Source organism: Berghia stephanieae, chromosome 7 (assembly GCF_034508935.2).
Source record: "Berghia stephanieae isolate SIO BIC M18660-M18661 chromosome 7, UCSD_Bste_1.3, whole genome shotgun sequence".
NCBI classification, from domain to species: Eukaryota; Metazoa; Mollusca; class Gastropoda; order Nudibranchia; family Aeolidiidae; genus Berghia; species Berghia stephanieae.
The window spans coordinates 5,097,136-5,120,618 of NC_088366.1; the positions used below are offsets into that span (position 1 = coordinate 5,097,136).

Sequence of the window (23,483 nt, forward strand, 5' to 3'; positions counted from 1 at the left end):
AGATTTGATATGATTGAGAATAGAATAAGTAATTTTAGACTGAAATGAGCTCTAGAAATTGACTGAACTGAAACTTCGTAATGTGAAGAGTAAAATCATAAGATCAAAATGAAAGTGACCAGCAAGCTCATTGAGCAAGCAATGCAGAAAATAATTTGGGGAATTAATTAGGCTACTACATGTTCCTTATATTAGTACCAATCAGATGATAAATAGATACGTCAACTTGTAAATGAGTATAGATTGATTAGCCAATATTAATTAGAATGTTACATACGAACTCCATGCGAATTTTTCTCATACTTCTCTTCAAGTAATGTGGTAATTGATTAGAGAAACAGTGATTATATCGGTCAGATAATTAGAAGAAGTGAATATTACGAATGATGAAGATAATGATGGTAGACAGGCAATCTAAACAGATATATAGATAGATATATAGATAGATAGATAGATAGATAGATAGATAGATAGATAGATAGATAGATAGATAGATAGATAGATAGATAGATAGATAGATAGATAGATAGATAGATAAGTAAAGAAATGTTGAGATAAAAATAGATGGACAAATTATAAATAGACATTTGAATAATGTATTGAGAAATGAGGAATAAGTAACTATTAGACCTGTAAATGAGCTCTATAAAAATTGACTGAAACTGAAACTCTTCGTAATTCGTCGAAGAGGTAAAATCCAAAGAATCAAAATGAAAGGTGACCAGCAAGCTCACTTGAGCAAAGCAATGGCAGAAAACTAATTTGCGCGGGAATTAATTAGGCTACTTACCATTGTTCCTTATAATTAGGTACCCAATCAGTGAAGAAACTTAGAAACGGTCAACCCGTTTGTTTACAACATGAGGTAATCGAGATGTGCTTGTAGCAATCATTTAACTTTCGATTTGAAGGTGTCTACATAACGAACTTCCGATGTTTCGAATTTTTCTTTCTCATACTTTTCCTGTCCTTCAAGTAAATGTGGTCAATTTTGGCTTAGACGAAACAGTGAAATGTATCGCTCGGCGGCTCAGTTAAAATTGGCTACGACAGGTTTCGAAAGTGAAAAAATAATTTAACGAAGGCTGTGTGAAAATACACTGGGGTGTGTTCAGACACGGCAATTCTAAAAACCGTCGCTTAGCCTTGGCAAAAAATATCCATCGTTAATATAAACGGCCCATGAGCTATGTGTGGCGCTGTGGAACATTCCTAGTTAACTTTACAGTCAATCGACTACGATTCATGAATTCTTTCTTTATTATTCATTTCTTTCTTCCCTTTTTAAAAATATTTGAATTTGACGAATTGACTGATTTCAGTTAATTGACTGAGAATTTACAGGTCTAAACTATCTAAGAATAAACACACAAATACGTGAATATGAATAATTAGAAAAAAATTCAAATAAATAAATAATTGATAAATGAATATTTAAATGATGCATAAATTAGGATAATAAGTAAATGAGCAAATTTATGAAGCACCTTTTCCCGCAGTTTCACAGTGCTTAGTGACTTTTCAAGCCCCCGCCCCCCCCCCTCCCCCCTCGCCTATCCCCCTCTACTACCGAGAGATACCGAAATTAAACGAATTTTAAAGATCATATCAGTCTATAAGACGCTATACCAAAATGTCGTTTGTGTAACATTTGGCACAAAAAGACATCAATGCTAAATTTTCGATATAAACTGTAACTGAGAAAAGATTTTGTTTTCTAGGTTAAGTCAGGAAGAGAGAAAATTACCCTCTTTTACATGGTATGATAATAATAATAATCTTTATTGTTCAAATAGGCAATTATTGTTAGGTTACAGCTCTTGTAATAGGCGAAAAAAAAGTAATTAAAATAGTGGTAATAATGATAAAATCTGATAGTATGATGATAATAATAATGATAATAATAAAATAATAATAATAATAATAATAATATAAATAATAATAATAATAATAATAATAATAATATAATATAATAATAATAATAATAATAATAAATAATAATAATAATAATAATAAATAAAATAATAAATAATAATAATAATAATAATAATAATAAAAGAAAGAAGAAGAAGAAGAGAAGAAAAAAGAAGAAGAAGAAGAAGAGAAGAAGAAGAAGAAGAAGAAGAAGAAGAAGAAGAAGAAGAAGAAGAAGAAGAAGAAGATGACGATGATCAGATGTTGTGACCTAGGCATTCCATGAAGGAACATAGATAAGGAATCCAACGTCTGATATCAACAGTGATCACCCCTGTAGTCCAAAGTGACCAAATGAAATTGAAGTACTCTCTATTAAATTTTATTCAAATAACAATGACGTCCTTTTGACGAAAAAAGCGGAACAGCGGAATTCGGAATACCGCATATTGGAAAATCGAAGAGACAGTAAAAGTTTACCTCCCTCATTGACCGCTAACCAACCACACCACGTGACCGTATTTCTTCTTATTCAAATAATAATAACATATTTTAACCCCCCCCCCCCCCTCCCCCTCACAGCCCCTCAAACAAAAAATAATTTCTAAAAATTTGAAATCTTACCAATTGGTAAAAAAAAAACCCCTCAAAATATTTTTTTAAATCAAAGGCAAAAATATCTCATGTTATCGACGTGTACTTATTTTCAGGTCTGATAACCCAAATCATTATGGGCTCATTGTTATTGTTGTAATGGAATTCTCAAAAATAAGGCAAAATAATTGTCCACGGCAACAATGTTAAACTAGACCCATCATAATAGGGAATGAGATTAGCGGAAGAGTAGCGTCCCTTGATTGGACGTCACCCATAGTCTGTGACGTCATCGGCGGAAAAGGTATTTGAGAGAGAACGTCATGTTGGTTGTGCGCATGCGTCTCTCGTCCGACGGATTTCAGACCTAAACATATTATGTACACGCTGAATGTAATGTTCTCCTAACATTATGGATCTGTTTAGCTCTCCGGGTATAGCGTGTTGGAAAATCGAGGGGAAAGCAAATCTATAAATCCCTTGGCGGACCACACTATGACCTTTTTATGAACGAAATAGTTTTTCTTATTTTTCTTATTTCTTCTTATTCAATTAATTTAAAAAAAATTAAATATAATTCCCTTTATTCATCCCATAGGGGACATTTTTTTCGATTTATTCCAAGGGAAGACTGGAATAACTCAGGCAGGCGTCAGCCGCAATGCACTGCCACAAACTGAGCTATGACGAGGTGAATTGCTCAAGGCCACACCACACAACCGGGCAGGTGCTCGAACTCGGTACCTTTATGGTACGGAGAAAAGACCGTACCGCTGAGTCACACTGTCCCTGATGTCGACCTTTTTGAACAACAAATTTCAAAAGGTAATCACTCGGCTGAGATGACCCCCAAAAATATCACCAAAACAGAGGCAGCAAATGTGGACCAACAATATGGCTTTCCACGATCTCACACACTTACATGGGAATTCCACTCACCGCATATTGGAAAATCGAAGTGTCAACAAACGTTGTTTTTCCTCGTTGCCATTCGATCAACGATTCAATTACCTTAAAGTACTGCTAATGTCTTCTTATTCACATGAAAGTCATAACTTTTGACCAAAAAAAAAAAGTCTAAGAACTTCAAATGTGTTGACCTGTATAGGTCTCCACAACGCCAAACTCCAACAGAATTCCACTTATTGGAAAATCGAAATGACCGCAAACGTTATTCTTACGCGTTGATAACCGATCAACGATTCAATGACCTTTAAGTACTGCTAATGTCTTCTTATTCACATGACAGTAACGGCTTTTGAGCAAAGAGAAACACCCCCCCCCCCCCCCCCCCCCCCCCCCCCCCCCCCTAAAAAAAAACAACAAATAAAAAACAAAAAACAAAGCTCGAAGAACGTCAAATGTGTTGACGTGACCTATATGACTCCCCACAACGACCAAAAGCCAACAGCATTCCACATACCACATATGTGACCCACCGTCTCAAAGCGGTATTATGTCGGGATCCACTCGGTTAGGGAAATTGAATTTATAGCCACCAATATCAAACTTGGGTTTAATTTCCCTACGTCATGCTGGAGTATAAATACTATTTTTTGCTTTACAAAAACTTCTAAGGTCCAATTTCTCATCATTCTATCCCTAAATTCACTTTCTGGGGTCTGAATCATCCCGACATAATACCGTTTTGAGGCGGAGGGTCACATATTATTAGAATATCGAAATGAGAGCAAATGTTTGACTCCATCAATGACACCTGACCAACCCCACTATGACCTGTTAAAGCACTACGTTTTTTTGTCTAGTTCAAATAGTAGTGACGACATTTTGATAAACATTTATAAAAATAGAATTATTTTTTTACATCTTATCAAATACATGATTAAAATGAGAAGACGACTATTGTTGACCAATTGGGCCCTTCACTGACACAGAAGCCAAAAGGAGAATTCCTCACACCACATATTGGAAAATATAAAGTGCGGCAATGTGGTCTAGTGGTATGGCACTCGCTTTCGTATCGAAAGGTCCTTGGGTTCGAGCCACGCTCGGCGCATAGTTGAGTCCTCGGAAAAGGATCTTTACTCATATTCTCTCACCGTACTCAGGTGTAAAATAAGTGCCTGGCCGTTAATACTGTAATGCTGTATCACGTCTGGCCGGTAATCAGAAGGTCTGAGGTTCGCTCCCCAGTCGAGATCGACTTATTTTTTGGAATGGTTTTCTTTTTCTTCTTGTATTTTTCTTTCTTGCTTTGTCTGGCACCTTTCATACACACTTGTTCAGTTCTTATCAGTCAGATCCTCGTATCTTGCAGGCAATCGAGAGTACCCTTGGGAATGGTGTCTCCAGAACCGAATCCGACAAGCAAATTAAACACAGCTGACGACAAGAATAACTCCCCTGCCCGCTCCACTGACCTAACCTGAGACAATGGTCTTGTGTTTTCTATTCTCGGAGTCCCGACGTCTCTTGGTGACCCACCTTCTCAAAACGGTCTTATAGCGATGATTAAGAACATTGAGCTTTTAAACGGGGCAATATCCACTAAACGTGCTCAAAGCGCTTTACAAGGGGTCCCTGACCAACACGTAACATGTAGAACGAAACATGACGCCTGTTAGGCGATATTACACTTTTTCAGACATAGACAACGCTGTTGAAGGCCAGGTACTCAGTTTACACCTGAGTACTGTAGGTGAGAGAATGTGAGTAAAGAGCATATTCCAAGTACTCAACTATACGCCGAGCGAGGTTCAAACCCAGGACCTTCCGATCCGACAGCGAGTGTCATACCACTAGACCATAGCCTTTGACTATGCAAGTCTTTTTATGATTTGTTATCATTACTATTCTTTCTGTGCGGCTACGTGGTCTTGTGGTATGACACTCGCTTTCGGAAAGGAAGGTCCTGGGTTCGAGCCTCGCTCGGCGCATAGTTGGGTCCTTGGAAAAGGCTCTTTACTCACACTCTCTCACCGTACTCGGGTGTAAAATGAGTACATGAGCGTTAACAGCGTTGTCTATGTCAGAATAAAAATTGTATCGTCATGTCTCGTTCTACGTGTTATTTGTTGCTGTTGGTCAGGGACCCCTTGTAAAGCGCTTTGAGCACGTTTAGTGGATATTGCGCTATATAAAAGCTCAATTTTGATTTCAAAACTGCAAGAGACAGGGATCTGCTTTATTTAACATATGAATTGAATGAATACGTTTTTAATAAATATTATTTGATTGCTTTTAATGTAAATGATGATCATAGTTGTGATTATATCTGGGAATTTTTTCACTTGAACCATTCTTTTTATTTTTTCACAGGATATTCAAAGGCCTTTGGTGTAAGCAACCCTTTTAGGATATGTCATGATCTATTAAAGAAAGCTGACTGCACTAGTATAGGGAATGAGATTAGCGGAAGTGTAGCGTCCCTTGATTGGACGTCACCGGCAAAGAAGTTATTAGAGAGAGAACGTCATTATGGTTCGCGCATGCGTCTCTTGTCCTCGCTTCATGTGAAACCGCGCGGTTAGTTAAATAGTTTCTCAGTGATCTTTAAGTTGACGTTCTCTCTGCAAGGTGACATCCAATCATAGGGACGCTACTCTTCCGCTAATCTCGTTCCCTATTGAAAGCCAAATAAAAAGAAGATGGTGTTGGCTGGGTCAAGTGGCCAGAATGGAAAAAAGGGTCACTTCCCAAGACAGCCCTGCACTGGACAGCTGATGGGAAGAGAAAGTAAGGAAGACCCCCCAAAAAAAACCTGGCGAAGGACCATGGAGAAAGAATTAAAGGAAGCAGGCCTGTCCTGGTAAAAGCAGCCGATCGCAGAAAATGGAGAGGTCTGGTGGATGCCCTATGTGCCTCAAGGCCCGAAGAGGATAAAGTAAATAAATATTATTAATATCATTTCTTAATGTTTTATTTGTTTCGTTCGTTTCGTCAGACATGAACATACGTAGCCATAGACGTAATTGATACTAAAGATGAACATAAAAAACATAATTGAGATTTATATAGCGCAATATCCACTAAATGTGCTCAAAGCGCTTTACAACATATCCTTGATTTAACTCTCTCCTTACCAGCCATTTTCACGATTTCCCCCAAAACTTCATACCCAACCAACACAAAAATATATTTTTATCACTCAAACACAATAGCAGTAAAGTTATTGCGATGCATAATTTCTTTAGCAAAACACGCTCTACAACACACTGTACATTTTATTTATATTGTATGACGTAAGGAATATGACGATTTTCCTATAGTTGGTAAGGGGAGGTGTAAAGAGTTCTAAACAATCATATCCAATATTATTTGTCACCAGACAGGCTCCATCCAGAATAAGAACCCTCGAGGCAGAAGACATAGACACAGGAAGACTCGCAAAGACATTCAGACTCGGTATCGTTAAAAATAATTATTGAAGGTGACGTCACTCGGCTCTTTGTCGTTTATTTTTTGAGCGATATTTTTTTCTAAGTCAATTATCTCTGATAGACTACAGATGGTTTTGTGTCTTAGCGGAGAGAACAGGTGAGTATTATTCTTAAACGCATACAATCAATAGATATGAGAATTAATGGAATGAACTTTTGACGATATTACATTTTTTTTCGGACAGAAACAACGCTGTCAACGGCCAGGTACTCATTTCACACCTGAGTACGGTGAGATAATGTGAGTAAAGAGCATTTTCCAAGGACTCAACTATGCGCCGAGCGAGGCTCGAACACAGGAGCTTCCGATCCGAAAGCGAGTGTCTTACCACAAGACCACATAGCCACACATTAAGATACCATCACTCTGAAACCAGAAGATCACTTACACAAGGTATGTGTCCAGTCCTCCTGAAGACTAGTTTTACACTTTCAATGATATTGGAACCGGTTTTTCTTACATCACACTGTTGTTCCCTATTATACTAGATAAACATAGAATTCTGTCAGTCAATAGCCTTCAACAGTCGTGACGTCACTCCCCTGGTAATGACGCATAGCAACTTAGTAACTGGTTCTAAACTATCGGAACAATGGCGGACGCCCTTCTGAAATACTTCTCCGACGAGCATAAAAGTGTATCCACAGGAGAAAAAAAATGATAAATCTGATCATGTTTTGACTTTTATACATTCTATTCACATAATATGTGAAAAAGTTCTAGCCAGCATAAAGAATAAAAAGTACAGATTTTATTTCTTTAGAAACAAGTGCTCGTTGCTAGGGCGGATGTGACGTCAGATTATTCAATCCAATTCTGGTCAGATTTATAAATTCAAAGTTTTAAAGTTTATTTCCAGGCATATTTACAATGCAGAACACAAAACAAACATTATTTCCAGTTAACAACATAATCATATTATTGTAACTAAACAGAATCAATTCTGTTGATTGTGTCTGTGGATGTGCCAAAATGTTGATTCAAAAGAAAACAAAACGTAGACGATGATGATGATAAAAGCTATGCTTAACATTATCTTGGCGAAGTAGATAATGATGATCATGATGTTGTTGTTGTTGTTGTTGATGATGATGATGATGATGATGACGACGACGACGGCGACGACGACGATGATGATGATGATGACGACAAATCATGATAATGAAAATTAGTAAAACCTTAGAATAAATGGATTATCTCGTCGTCATGAACAAAATAATTATTGACTTCCTGCAATTCACTGTGTCCTATCTATATGACGTGCCGACGGAAATGATAGAAAGATATATCACATACGTATTGATATATATATATATATATATATATATATATATATATATATATGTGTGTGTGTGTGTGTGTGTGTGTGTGTTTCTGTGTGTGTGAATATATGGATAGCTAGATAAATAGATAGATATATAATATTTCAAGTGTATTTATGATCAACTTCTACAGTATTATTTCGAGATTCGCTCTCATCAGAAAGTGAAAGTGAAAGATAGTTAGATAGAATATATAGGGAGGTGTATGAATGTAGAGAATGATAAAGAAAGAGAGAAAGAGAGAGAGAGAGAGAGAGAGAGAGAGAGAGAGAGGAAGCGGGAGATAAAGAGAGATAAAAAGAATGAGATAGAGAGAGCGAGGGAGAGATAGATAGAGAGGGAGAAAGAAAGACTGACAAACAGACAGAGAGAGAGAGAGAGAGAGAGAGAGAGAGAGAGAGAGAGAGAGATTACGGGATAAGATTCAAGTTAAGCTAGAGGCAATTGCGGAAGTCCCATTACAAAAGATAATTCTCTCTTTAAAGCGAGACGCATGTAACTGGAATTGTTACACTATAAATATTAAAACAAAATAAAATAGAATTGAAAATTATGAGAGAAAAAATGTAGATACCCACAGTTACAACAAATCATTATAAATAATCATAGTATGTGACACATCGTCTAAAAACGGTATCACATTGGGAGGAAAAAGAAATTTTAAAAAACAACAACACCAAACAAAAAAGAAACAACCAAAAAAATAAAAACAAACCCCCCCCCCCCCAAAAAAAAAAAAAACAAAAAAAAAAAAAACAAAAAAAACACAACACAATATTTAGAGCATTTATATAGCGCGATGTCCCTTAAACATGTTTTCCATACTGCCCCAAGCCAACAACAACAATGATAGAAATGTCGATAGAAATATGTTTTTTTCTATCTACCGTTCTACCATTTCTAATATGAGTTGTTACAGTCTTCCCTTGGAATAGACCCTAGAGACAAATTCCCCCTATGTGATGAATAAAGGGATTTTTTTAAAAGGTTATTTATACCATAGCTAATTGGCTCGAGCAATCGAACTTCCGCAACTTCACAATATTAAAGGCATTGTGTACAAAGTCAAAACCTACCCTTACGTCTTTACCAGAACCCTCAATCTTCAACACCATTCATCTTATGTATATTACATGGGCCGATTAGAACACGCGCACATAATACAAATATCATCATCATCATCATAATCATCATCATCATCTTCATCATCATCATCATCATCATCATCATCAAGATAACCACTATCACCATGTGAAATATGTATTACAAATGTGATAAACAGCCCTTTTTTTTACACAGTTTCCCCCAATAATTCAACACTTTAACCCATCCACCTCCACCCACCCTTTCCCCCCTTTATAATCCCCCCCCCCCTCTTTTCTCCCTTTATAACCCCCTCCCCTGGCCCCCTTTTAAAAAATAAACACATCAACAGTCCAATTGCATTTCAATTTTTCTCCCCCCCCCCCCCCCGCCCCTTTCCCGACTTTCTCCACTACTTAACTTGCTAGTGAAATAACCGTCCACATTTTTTTCCAACAATTCAATGCTTTAACCCCCCCCCCCCCCCCTAAAACACACACAAAAAACCCAACTCATCTACAGTCCCATGAACTTCAATCTTCTTAATTTTCACCCCCCCCCCCTAAACTTGCTTGTGAAATCACCGTCCACGATTCCAAAGTACATAAAAGACTATGTACGAAGTCAAAAGCATATCCTCAGGACCTGCCGGCACCCTCAATCTTCAACACCAGTGATCTTATTTATATTACATGGGCCGAGCGGAACACGGAGCACATCTCACGAATATTACTTTGGTCCTAGCTCAAGGGTAAAAGACTCTTTCCTGTAACAAGATGGCTATTGACCTAAGTTGATGAAAAACGGCGCCCTTTGATCTAGTCCTGGTCTCTCTCATTCCATATCAGTGTCTCATTATTGGACTGGAACTACGCACCAATGAACCCTTCTTCTTCATCTTCTTCTTCTTCTTCTTCTTCTTCTTCTTCTTCTTCTTCTTCTTCTTCTTCTTCTTCTTCTTCTTCTTCTTCTTCTTCGTCTTCTTCTTCTTCTTCTTCTTCTTCTTCTTCTTCTTCTTCTTCTTCTTCTTCTTCTTCTTCTTCTTCTTCTTCTTCTTCTTCTTCTTCTTCTTCTTAAACATAAATTAGACAGGGCTTTGGAAGATGAAATGGCTGTTGAGGTCAGTGAAGAGGAAACGAGATTCGTATTTTCGAAACTAAACGAGAGGAAGGCTGCTGGGCCGGATGGATTGAAAGGAAAACTATTGAAAGAATGTGCCCACCAGCTTTCCCCCATTTATACACATATTTTTAACTGGTCCCTCCAATGCGTTTCAATCCCTGAAATTTGGAAAACTTCGAAAATTATTCCTGTTCCAAAAAAAGAAAAACTTGAAACTATGAACGATCTCAGACCTGTTGCACTGACTTCAATAGTCATGAAATCTTTAGAAAAACTTGTTCTTGTTAAAATTAGGAATCAGTTTATGCCATTGAGTGATAGTCATCAATTTGCTTACAAACCAGGACGTGGCGTAGAGGATGCCATTTTGCTGTTTACAAACAACATCTACAGGCATCTAGATCACGCTAGGAGCTATTGCAGATTGCTTTTTGCAGATTTTTCTTCAGCGTTCAATACAATGCAACCTCAGTTGGTTGTTCAAAAATTGACTAGTCTGAATTTAAACAAGTATATAATTGCTTGGGTGCTCGAATTTCTTACGGAGAGAGCACAATATGTTCAATTAGGGCAAAACAAATCTTCCTGTATAACTACAAATACTGGCGCTCCTCAAGGTTGTGTATTGTCCCCTGTATTATTCACAATATACACGAATGACTGTAGAAGTCAAAACCTGAGTGTACCTTTAATAAAGTTTGCAGATGACACCGCTCTTCAAGGCCTCATAACAAATGGCAACGAAGTGGCTTATAGGCAAGAAATTGATAGATTTGTGTCTTGGTGTGATGCCCACCACCTAGAGCTTAACATAAGCAAGACAAAGGAGCTAGTGATTGACTTTAGGAGAGTGAAGGAACCGATAGAACCGTTAAAATTAAAGGACCAATTCGTCCAGCGAGTTCCTCACTACAAATACCTTGGTGTAACGATTGATGACAGGCTCAAGTGGGATGAACACTTGAAAATAATTAGGCATAAGATGTGCAGACGTACATATTTTTTATCGAAACTCTCTCAGTTTGGAATAGATAAAACCCTCTGCACATTATTTTATAGAGCAGTAATCGAAAGTGTTTTGTCATTTTGTATAACAGCTTGGGGAGGCAATTGCTTAGCAGTGGAAAGGAACAAAATAAATTCAAATATTAAAAAATCCATTAAACGCTATATAAATGATGTTGACGATGTAGATCTTTTATACGAGAAATTTTGTATAAATAAAATAACTAAAATATTAAATGACCAGTATCATCCACTAAGACCATCAATTATTATGTCAGAAAGAAGTGGTCGCCCTTTCTCTATTTCAACGAAAACAGAGAGACACCGAAAATCTTTTCTGCCGTCCAGTATTAGGCTTTATAACAACAAGCAATAATCATTTTATATAATTATTTCTCATTTTTATATTTTAAAAATATAAATATTAATTTATTAATTTATTTGTTTTGCAATCTTTTCAATTTTCAATTTATAGTGACAGTTTTAACTATTTTACAGTGTTGAAATTATTCATATTATAAAGCGCAGCTCTGGTTATAGAGCTGCTCCTTTTTTATATATATACATCCTATTTCCATTGTATTTTTATCTTATGTGTAAATTATAACACGTCTGTACAAAAAATTTCCTTTTTGGGATGCAATAAAGTATTATTATTATTTATTATTATATATTATTATTATTATTATTATTATTATATTATTATTATATTATTATTATTATTATTATTATTATTATTATTATTATTATTATTATTATTATTATTATTATTATTATTATTATTATTATTATTCTGGATTCTTTAGAAAGAAGCATTATTTAAGTATTTTTAACTTATCTTTTATTCAAAGATTACGAAATCGGAATAGATTGAGGTGTGGAATAAACGATTTTTTACACTCTTGCTTTTTGGAATTCGAACTTTGTTCCCAAAGCGCATTCACAAGCTCGTGCAGTGGTCGCGAACACGCCCGGACTTCCAAAAAACAAGAGTGTAAGAATCGTAAAAATATACTGTCACATTTATGCATAAAAAACCCCAGCCACAGACGTGTGTTTACTTTTAAAAATACTAATACTTATGTCTCCATAATCTTCTTAAATATTACGATGACGTGATAAGATTGAAAATATTTAAACACGGATTTATGGGGAAATAAGACCCATTGTTATTCCCCTTTCTATTTCTGTGCAAATTTGGACAACAAAATAAATAGCAACTGTTTCGGATTTGCATTTGTATACGAATTCCCAAAGATAATATTGGAAAGGAAATGAAAATTTATATAACAATGGAATGGCTGGTTCTTGCTTCGTTATCTGGTTTGGTCACAATATATGGAAGCAGTTATAAGTATGGAATTGTTATTCGATAATATAACTTCGCAAACAATTGAAGAGTGGTTTTCCAAAACTCCCTAACTCGGTTCTTCCCATTTTGAGATATTGAGAATTATTTTTTCTAAATTTTCTCATTCGGTCTGTTATTTTATCAAATATCTAAATTTCAAATTCACACAAATCTAAGGGAATTGTTGTGTAATTTCTATGTTTAAAATATAATTTACGTTTCAATTTTTCTCATGCATTGAAAATCTCAAAAAGTATTAAAATAGACTGAAGGAGTTTTGGAAAACCAGCCTTCAATTTCATTTCATAGGAATGTTTGATGAGCGCCAAAGTCTAGTAGTGTTGGTTTTTTCTTTTCTTTTTCTTTTTTGTTTTTTTTTTTTTTTGGCTTTGATTTAATGTTTTTCTTTTCTTTTTCTTTTTTCTTTTTTTTTTGGCTTTGATTTAATGTTTTTCTTTTCTTTTTGTTTTTTTTTCTTCTTCTTTTTTTCTCTCTCTCTCTACATGATCAAGCGCGGGTTCTAAAATGAGGATTTTAATTGCTATCCAAGGTAAAACAGCGTTTATTGATTTTCTAAAATTAATCAGTATTCAAAATCCAATTTCAGATGAGTTTGATTATCTTTTCAAAATCATTGGATTTATTGAATGCTTATCAACAGTAGAAATCATTTTCCTCGGTGATTTACCGGTGTTTGAGTTGATTAAAGTCAATAAACGTAGGGCGAAGTCCAGGAATGGCGTGTATGACACAGTGTAAGACAAAGGGGAAAGAATACGACAAGAAAGAAGTAACCAGCTAAAGAAATCAACTGCCTCGACCGGGAATCGAACTCAGAATCTCATGATTACTGGTCAGACGTGCTACCAGTTACACCACAGAGGTTTCCCGATTGTTGAACGATTTAACCCTCACTTCGAGGTCACTGTGGGGAGGTCACTGTAGAGCTCTTCATTTGATATGTGCTCTTTCCAGTTTACATTGAAGGCCATTCACAGCATACGGGTGTACCAGCCGTCCAGTCCTCGAAGATAGAAAAGAAAAGACTGAGACTTGCGGGGCACTGCTGGAGACACAAGGAGGAGATTGCAAGCAGTCTTGTGCTATGGGAACCACCTGAGCGAACCAGAAGCAGAGGCAGGCAGAATAAAACTTACATTGATTGTCTGCTAGATGACACAGGAATGGACAACACCCGGGAGCTGCGTCCCCTTATGGAGGACAGGACAGAACGGCGAAGACTTGTGGCTCATGTTGGGCGCCTAATTAAGTAAGTAAGTAAGTAAGTTAACCCTCTCCTTACCAGCTATTTTTAGGATTTCCCCCAAAGCTTCACACCCAACTAACACAAAAATATAATTTTTATCACTCGGGCATAATAGCAGTAAATAATTTCTTTAGTAAAAGATGCTCTACAACACACTGTTCATTTTCTTTAAATTTTATGATGTACAAAATAAATTTGAATAAGAAAATTGTTGGTTGTATCGTAACGAATGTGACGATTTTCCTATAGTTGGTAAGGAGGGGGTTAAGGGGCATATTCGTCACAATTGTTAGTGTTTCCCTCGCCTGTATCAAAATACACAAACATTGAACACGAGAGGACGAGAAGAAAGATATTTGAGTGGTTCTTTTTTCTTTTGAAAATATCAAATATAAAGCAATCTTTCTCTTACACCAGTGCCTGCTCTATCATTTGTTACTTAAACATAAAAAAGACGTCTAACTTCTACGTCATGGCACAAGACCGAAGGGCTAGAGCTCAGGTGGTCGCTGGTTCGGATAAGTAAGTAAGTACTTAAACATAAGACGACGCGTACAGTTTGGTAGAGATTTGTGGTGCACAGTGCACAACGCTGTCATGCTTTGCCTCAGGGGGATCTCCAAATTATACATCCATCACTGTTACAAAAGAAATATGTGAGCGAAATGCCTGTTTCCAAGGGCATAAGACAGATGCCTTTATCACATCCACAGTGTGACTGACCTAACGGGCATGATCTATAACATTACATTTACATGTGCTTGAGGTTATTGGTCACATTGCAAAAACTGCTCAAAATGAGCCACATAGTGAGAAGTGCTCACAGTTTGAGAAATATCCAACGTCACAATTGGTAATTTTGCTCCGCATGACTCATGGGTATGTTAACAACTTTCATAAACAAAGCAGAGTGTTTACATTTATTGAGAAATGCCCAATCGTTGTACAGCAACAAATCGTGTGATCGATGACTAGGTTGGACAAAAACATGAATATAGATAGTATGTGCTTGGCCAAGGAGCTCACAAAATTGCCATCCGGAAGTATAACGGACCAACGCACAGAACGTTGTGTAACCATGATCGTTTATAGTCTGGTTCATACAGTTTAGTGAGATTTACTCATAAACGCGGGTGGCAAAAAAAACAATAACAAAGACCTGAGTGACGTCAACTTCGAAAAATCTATAGATCACTCCCATTTAGGTCGTGTTTGTGTGTCCATGATCATAGCTCTACACAGTATTGTAATGTAACAACATACCTACCTAATACTACGAATATTTCGTAGAACTGCGAATTTCAGGCTCCAACCTGAGAACTACATCCTTCTTCTTCTTCTTCTTCTTCTTCTTCTTCTTCTTCTTCTTCTTCTTCTTCTTCTTCTTCTTCTTCTTCTTCTTCTTCTTTCCCCTCGTGATGTCTTTATGGCTGTTTGAAGGTCAACAAGATACAGGAATGCTGTAGTCTTACCAAGCTCTTGGTGAGACCCATAGACTTTATTGTGGTCATCTCGCTCGGGTCAAATCGTAGCCATCGTTATGTTATAGCCTGACACTGAAATCCAAAAGGACTGGCAGTTTGACGTCATTATTTTGGTATTTGCACCGCCTAGTGAGTTATCGTTAGTAGAGCTCATGGAAACAAGTTATTTCATTGGTTGAACTATTGAATACAACTCACGATTTGTTTTCTCTTGTGGCAAAAGACTGACAGTTTGACGTCATTTTTGGTCAGTGTCAGGCCATAACTTTACGAAGGCCACTGTCAAATAGGCGCCCTTTGTTCATTATAATTTGTACAGTGCTGCAAAATATGTGAGACATCCAGCTTCCCCCTCTCCAAAATCACAAATTATGTCTGTTTTAAAAGATCATTAATTCAACAAGACGTCTTGAGAACAAAGGTCTGATGCTAGAGCTGGGCCATAAAGGAGTTAAAAGCATTTTTTTAACGTTTTAAGAACGGAATGGTAACGTTTTAAGAACGGAATGGTAATCTGTTAATGGTGGTGATAATGTCCGCTGTGTTTTAAACCGTGAAAACAACGATTTTGTTTCATTTTGATGCCGGAGAGGAGAGAGAGAGAGAGAGAGAGAGAGAGAGAGAGAGAGAGAGAGAGAGATTTTGTCTTTTAATGTATAATCTGTTGCATTTCATCTTTCCTTAAAAGTCCGACGGAAGCATTTTAACCAGTTAACCAGAGGTAATCTGGAGAAACACGTATTTACAAATTTGGCCAGAAAACTCGTCCTTCAATTATACCAATCGATTTAAATGACCCTCATCTTGGCAATAATTCTCAAAATTGGGACCTCGCTAAAATCCCAGGTTTGAATTTTTTCCCCCGAAAGATGAGGGTCATTTAAACCGTTTGATAATTGAAGGACGAGCTTTCTGGCCAAATGTTAAATACTTACGCGCCTTTCCACAGTAAAGACAGTAAACTGAATTGTGACCCACCGTATCAAAGCGGTATTATGTCGGGATCCACTCGGTAAGGGAAATTGAATTCATAGCCACAAATATCCGACTTGGGTTTAATTTCTGTACGTTATGGTGGAGTATAAAGACTATTTCTTGCATTGCAAAAACTTCTAAGCTCACATTTCTCATCATTCTATCTCTAAATTCACTTTTTGGGGTCTGAATCATCCCGACATAATACCGTTTTGAGATGGAGGGTCACAATTAAGAACAAAGAGAGGTACCAAATTCCATGAAAATACATTATTTTCAACATTATCGCCATCGCCATGGGCGAGAGTCTTGTCTTTGATGCGTGCTTGGTGTTATTCCTTGTAAAACAAATTATTTTATATTTGTCGTCCGAGGTATTTGTATTTCTTTAATGGAAAGATCTGAAAGATTTTAGATTTTACAAGCAAACATTTCCGTTGGCCGATAATATAAGGTCATGCTGACGTTCGAAGAATGCCAACAGAATGTTGTGATTATAAACACTTAAAAATATGAATGTAGAAAATCTGAGAGAAAGCATAATAGAAAAAAAGAACCCCGAAAATGTAACGTTTATAACTAAAACAACGAGAAACATAAGAACAAATTGAAAAAATTGGCAGCCGGCACTGACTGGTGTAAGATAAAAAAAAATATTATGTAAAAATGCATGTGAAACAAAGCATGGAGAATAACACAGGAAAATAATAATTCCAAAAAAGATAAATCTGATTACGGAATGAACCAGTGACGGCAGTCGCAGTAATAGCAATTGCTATTGTCAGTTTCACGCCGCTTTAGACCGGAGCCATCGTTATGTTAAAAAAGCGTGCGCTTGGCGAAGACGCTCATAACATTGCCATCCGGAAGTATAACGGACCAACACACAGAACTGTGTGTATCCATGAACGTTTATATTCAGGTTAATACAGTTCAGTGAGCATTACTCATAAACGCAGATAGCAAAAAAAAAAAAAAAAAACAATAACAAGGACCCGAGTGACGTCATCTTCGAACTATCTATAGCATGACACTGAAATCCAAAAGGACTGGCAGTTTGACGTCATTATTTTGGTATTTGCACCGCCTAGTCAGTTGTCGTCAGTAGAGCTCATGGAAATAAGTTATTTCATTGCTTGAACTAATGAATACAACTCACGATTTGTTTTCTTTTGTGGCAAAAGACTTGCATTTTGACGTCATTTTTGGTCAGTGTCAGGCAATAACTTTACGAAGGCCACGTTTAGACACGGGAATAAACCCCGGCTCTATGGGCCAATGATCTGAAGGACAATTTGTTTTGTATTCTTTGTCTGACACTGTTTGAAATTAGGCTATGTGATCGATGATATAACAGCCACTTTCAGATCGAAAGGTCCAGGTTTCGAGCCTCGGTTGGCTCATAGTTGAGTCCTTGGAATAGTCTCTTTACTCACAATCCACCAACTTACTCGGGTGTATAATGACTACCTGGCCGTTAACAGCGTTGCCTCTGTCTGACCAAAAAATGATCTGTATATATATATATATATATATATATATATATATATATATATATATATATACACTCCCACCCACACAGGCACTCGAATATTCCTCACAGAAACAAACTCTATCTCACCATTTTATATAACCACTCACGCTCAGCTCTCTCACTTTAATAATCCTATTTTAAATGATATTTCCTTCCTACCACTACCTCAAACGGAATGCCTCCAACAGGAAGCTGAGTTAATGCACCTTTTGATCTCCTTATTTCCTGTTCCGGCCCCGGTGGCAAATCTGGTTAACGTTTAGTTAAAACATTTACCACACAAAATTTTCAAGAGATCTTGTTTTAAAGCCCAGACGTGTGAGATAGGATTAGAGAGGGAGAGAAAGAAAATAAATAAAATTTAAATGGGATTGGAAAGATTAATCAAAGAGATTTTAATGTGCGAAGTATGTAGAGTCTAGTCTATTTTAATTTTTTATTTTATTTTATTTTTTATTTTTTTTTTTTTTTGTTTTTTTTTTTATTTGCTTAAAAAAAATCTTATTAAATGATATTATTTAAAGGTGAAAAAATTAATGTTGTGGCAATTTGTTCAAAACAACACATTTTTTTATGCGCCTATGTGGTCTAGTGGTATGACAGTCGCTTTCGGATCGGAAGGTCCTGAGTTTGAGCCTCACTCGGCGTATTGTTGAGTCCTTGGAAAAGGCCCTTTACTCACATTCATTCATCGTAGTCAGGTATATAATGAGCACATGGCGGCCGTTAACAGCGTTGTCTCTGTCGGAAAATAAATATGTAATATCGCCTAACAAGCTTCATGTCTCGTTCTACATGTTACATACATGTTGCTGTTGGTCAGGGACCCCTTGTAAAGCGCTTTGAGTACATTATTTGGACATTGCGCTATATAAAAGCTTAATTTTTATTTTTTAACAATAAAGATGGCGTTAATATCAGATGGAAAAAATATTTATTGTGTAAAATGATCACACAATACTCTTCAACAGTTGTAACGTCACTTCCTTCCTAAAGACGCATGGTAACTTAGCAACTGGCTCTAAACTATCGATACAATGGCGGACGCCCGTATGAAATATTTCCCCGGCGAGCATAAAAGCGTATCCAGAGGAAAAAAACCCCATAAATTTGATCATGTTTTGACTTGTACACATTCTGATCACAAGGCATATGAAAAGTTCTAGCCAGCATGAAGAATAAAAAGTAATGATTTTCTTTGTTTAGAACCAAGATGGCCGCCGTTGCCGGGCGGCGTGACATCAGAGACTACTGAATCCAATTGAGTCGGTCATCGTGTGGAAATTGTTTCCCCTGGTTCTGTAGCGTGAGGCCTACAGTGATAATACAAAACAAGGACAGCTAGCAATAGGATTCAATAGTCTGATGTCACGTCCGCAAAGGAACCAGCAGCTTGGTTCTAAACAAAGAAATTCTGTACTTTTTATTCTTCATGCTTGTTAGAACTTTTTCACATGTCATGTGATCAGAATATATACAAATATATATATATATATATAATATATATATATATATATATATATATATATATATATATATATATATATATAATGTTTTTCTCCTCTGAATACACTTTTATGCTCTTCGAAGAAGTATTTCATAAGTGCGGCGATGGAGATAATTGCGTCCCCCATTGTTCCGATAGTTTAGAACCAGTTACTATGCGTCATTACGAGGGAAGTGACATCACGACTTATGAACACTATTGTTGCTGTCCATTTATTACAACATACATCCGGAAAAAAAAAAATACCGTCTTCACTGGCCTTATATGAACAGTTTGGAAAAAAAAAAAACTCCCTTTATTCATCCCATAGGGGAAATTTGTCTTTAGGGTCTATTCCAATGGAAGTTTGGAATAACCCAGGCGTCAGCCGCAATGCAGCGCCGCAAATTGAACTAGGGAAAGATGACTTGCTCAAGGCCACACGGCGCAGCGGCGGGTGGTCGAACTCGGTACCTTGCGGAGACGAAGCAAAGACGTACTGCTGAGCCACGCTGCCCACGCTGGATGTTCATCAATGGAGTAGAAAATGCACCCACAGACACAGCAGGAGAGAGAGAGAGAGAGAGAGAGAGAGAGAGAGAGAGAGAGAGAGAGAAAGGCCTCGTGCGAATAGCCTTCTACATTTATGACGTCACTTCCCTCGTAATGACGCATAGTAGACGCATGTGTAGTGTGTAGCGCTGGTGAACGGCTGCATCCATTACCACCTCTGTGTTATTCTCTATTATTTGCAGATTTTTATTCGTGAATTCAAACTATTGGACTATAATTTTTATAAAGTTGTGATTTTTAGTCTTCAGTGCACCCTGTGATGATAACGTTTTATGTATTTAGTTGATTTTAAATTAAATAAATGGATTTTACTCTTCAAGAGGCCGATTTTTATCCCTGATTTCTACGAGCCGCCATACCCCATTCAACACCCTATTGTTATTGTTTTTATCTTTAAATGTTGTCACCAGCACTTGGAATGCCAGCGGCGATTCAATACCACCATACTTTCTTGCTGTCCCTTAACAAATATAATACAACTTACCAGCTGCGCCCACTTGTTATTTTTCGATTATATTATCATGAACTATTATCATCACATGTGTTAAAGAATCAAAACATGACGAGTGAACAGTTTAAGGAAAGGATAGACAAAAATAGAAATGGAAGGAAGACAAGACGGGGAAAAGTGGTGGAAGAAAGAAAAGGAAAAGGATAAAAGTCGTCATGAATGTATTTAATCGTTTCTTCACACCGTCATTCCAACACAAGGCCATTGAACGACGACATTCCTTGCTACCTATACAAATAAACAACTCATCGTCTAACAACAATTATCACAATCATAAATGTCTTAAAGTTGGCTTGATTAACGCAAGGTCCGTTACTAAAAAGGAAGCCTTAATTGAAAATATTATCATTGAGAAGGATTTGGATATTTTTATTATCACGGAAAGTTGGCTTAAAAACAATGACAGTAAACTGATTCCACGAGGATATAGTTTCATAGCACAGCATCGAAAAACCGGTCGAGGAGGAGGGATTTTTGTTATTCATAAAGAATCCGTTAAGCTACAGAAAAACAAGACGCAATCGAATTACAAAACTTTCGAATCTCTAGATATGACATTAACATCAGAAAGGAATGAGAAGTACCATGTTGTTGTAATTTATAGACCTCCTCCATCTACAAGGAATAAACTCACTCATAATCAATTCTATGATGAAATCGACACGCTCGCGTTAGAAACTAGCACAACCAGTGGTGAAATTCTTATATTGGGCGATTTTAATGTTCACATGGACGATCTAACGGATACAAAATGTTTGAAGTTAAAGGATATTTTAGATAGTCACAATTTAAGACAATATGTAAAGGACGGAACTCACAAGGCGGGGCACATCTTAGACTTAATAATTTCCAGGAAAGATAACAAAATAATTGATAACGTTGACGTTTTGGATCGCACAATTTCAGATCATAACCTGATTGCTTTAAATCTAAAAATCGAATGCAAAACAACCGTCAAGAAAACGATCACATACCGGAAAACAAAATCACTAAATAAAGAAACATTTCAAGAATCCATTAGGTCTTTGGGTTTACTCGCCTCTGTTAAGAGTTGTGATAATGTTCACGATATGGTAAACACATATAATAATTCACTGAAAACTGTGTTCGATGAGCTGTGTCCATCGGTCACGAAAGAAATTATTCTTCGACCAAACACCGAGTGGTATTGCAACGAGTTACAAACACTGAAACATCAACTCAGATCTGCCGAACGGATTTGGCGTCGATCCAAATTAGAAATTCATAATCAAATTTATTTAAGACTAAAACACAAACGGAACAAATTAATTCTATCATGTAAAAAAACATACATTAAAAATAAAATAACAAGTGCCAAACGAAACTCACGTGAACTGTTCGCCACCCTGAACAAACTGATGAAGGATCATCCTTCAAATAATTTCGAGGACCCTATTGCTACCGCAAATAGTTTCTCTCTACACTTTAGAGATAAAATTTCAGGTATTCGGAATAATTTGGACAAAGAAGAGATAATGAAAGCACAAATAAATGAAACTAATGCACTTCCAGCCGGAGCAGCATTCGACGAATTTGAACCCGCCACTGAAACAGAAGTACTGTCTGCGCTGAGACAATGCTCCAAAACAACCAGCCCAATAGATCCCATTCCTTCATGGCTTGTTCTTTCTTGTGCTGATATTTTGGTTCCCGTTCTTACTCATATTGTAAATGCTAGTTTGTTTATTGGTGAGGTATCTAATAATCTTAAACATGCTATTGTCACTCCCATATTAAAGAAATCTAGCCTTGACAAAGAAGACCCAAATAATTATCGACCAGTCTCGAATCTCACCCTCATGTCTAAACTAATTGAGAAAATTGTTGCTTTTAGGCTTAACACGATTTTGAATGAACACAATTTGTTCTCTAAATTTCAGTCTGCTTATCGCCCCTTTCACAGCACTGAAACTGCTCTTATTAAAATCCATAATGATATCATAAATCATTTATGTCGGAAAAATGATGATGTTATTATCATACTACTCGACCTTAGTGCTGCTTTTGACACAATAGACCATACTCTTTTAATTGACAGACTTAAGACACTATACGGATTTGGGGGTACTGTCCTTGACTGGTTTTCTTCTTACCTCTCTGACAGAATTCAATCAGTGTCTGTAAATCGACATGACTTCTCTTCTCCTTGTCCCCTATCTTTTGGTGTACCACAGGGTTCAGTTCTGGGACCCTCTTTATTCACCCTCTATATCAGACCATTAGGTGACATCATCTCAAAATATTTTATTAAGTACCATTTTTACGCAGACGACACCCAATTACTGTTTCCCATTAATATCGACAATCATCTCAATGTTATAACGGATATAAAAAATTGTATCTCTGAGATAAGTGACTGGATGTGTTGCAACAAACTCAGGTTAAATGAAAATAAAACAGAGGTGTTGCAAATTACAAGACGGGGCTTCGTGGACCTTTCCACGCTTAACCTGAATCTTTCTGATTGTGTAATTCCCATCACTAAAGAACCTGTGAGAAACTTAGGAGTTTTATTCGATACCAAATTAAACATGTCTGCCCATGTCACTAATGTAACTAGATCCTGCAATCTTTACCTTAGATCTATTGGTGCTATTAGAAGGCTTCTTGATATTGATACTACTAAACTTCTTGTGGTCTCTTTGATTCTTACCCGCCTTGATTATTGCAATAGCTTGCTCTATGGTTGTGATAATAATGTCATTAATCGACTCCAAAAGATACAGAACAAAGCAGCTCGATTGGTAACGTTATCTAAAAAGCGTGAGCATATAACACCGATTTTGGAGGACCTACACTGGCTACCTGTAAAGTTTAGGATTGAATTTAAAATACTCACC

General features: G+C 36.7%; 1 protein-coding gene across 3 annotated transcripts in view; it reads right to left on the minus strand.

Moving 5' to 3' along the window:
- LOC144976396 (protein unc-93 homolog A-like) overlaps window positions 1–23,483 on the minus strand; it is a 229,059-nt gene that overhangs the window by 23,166 nt on the left and 182,410 nt on the right. The gene's annotated exons all lie outside the window — the stretch shown is intronic.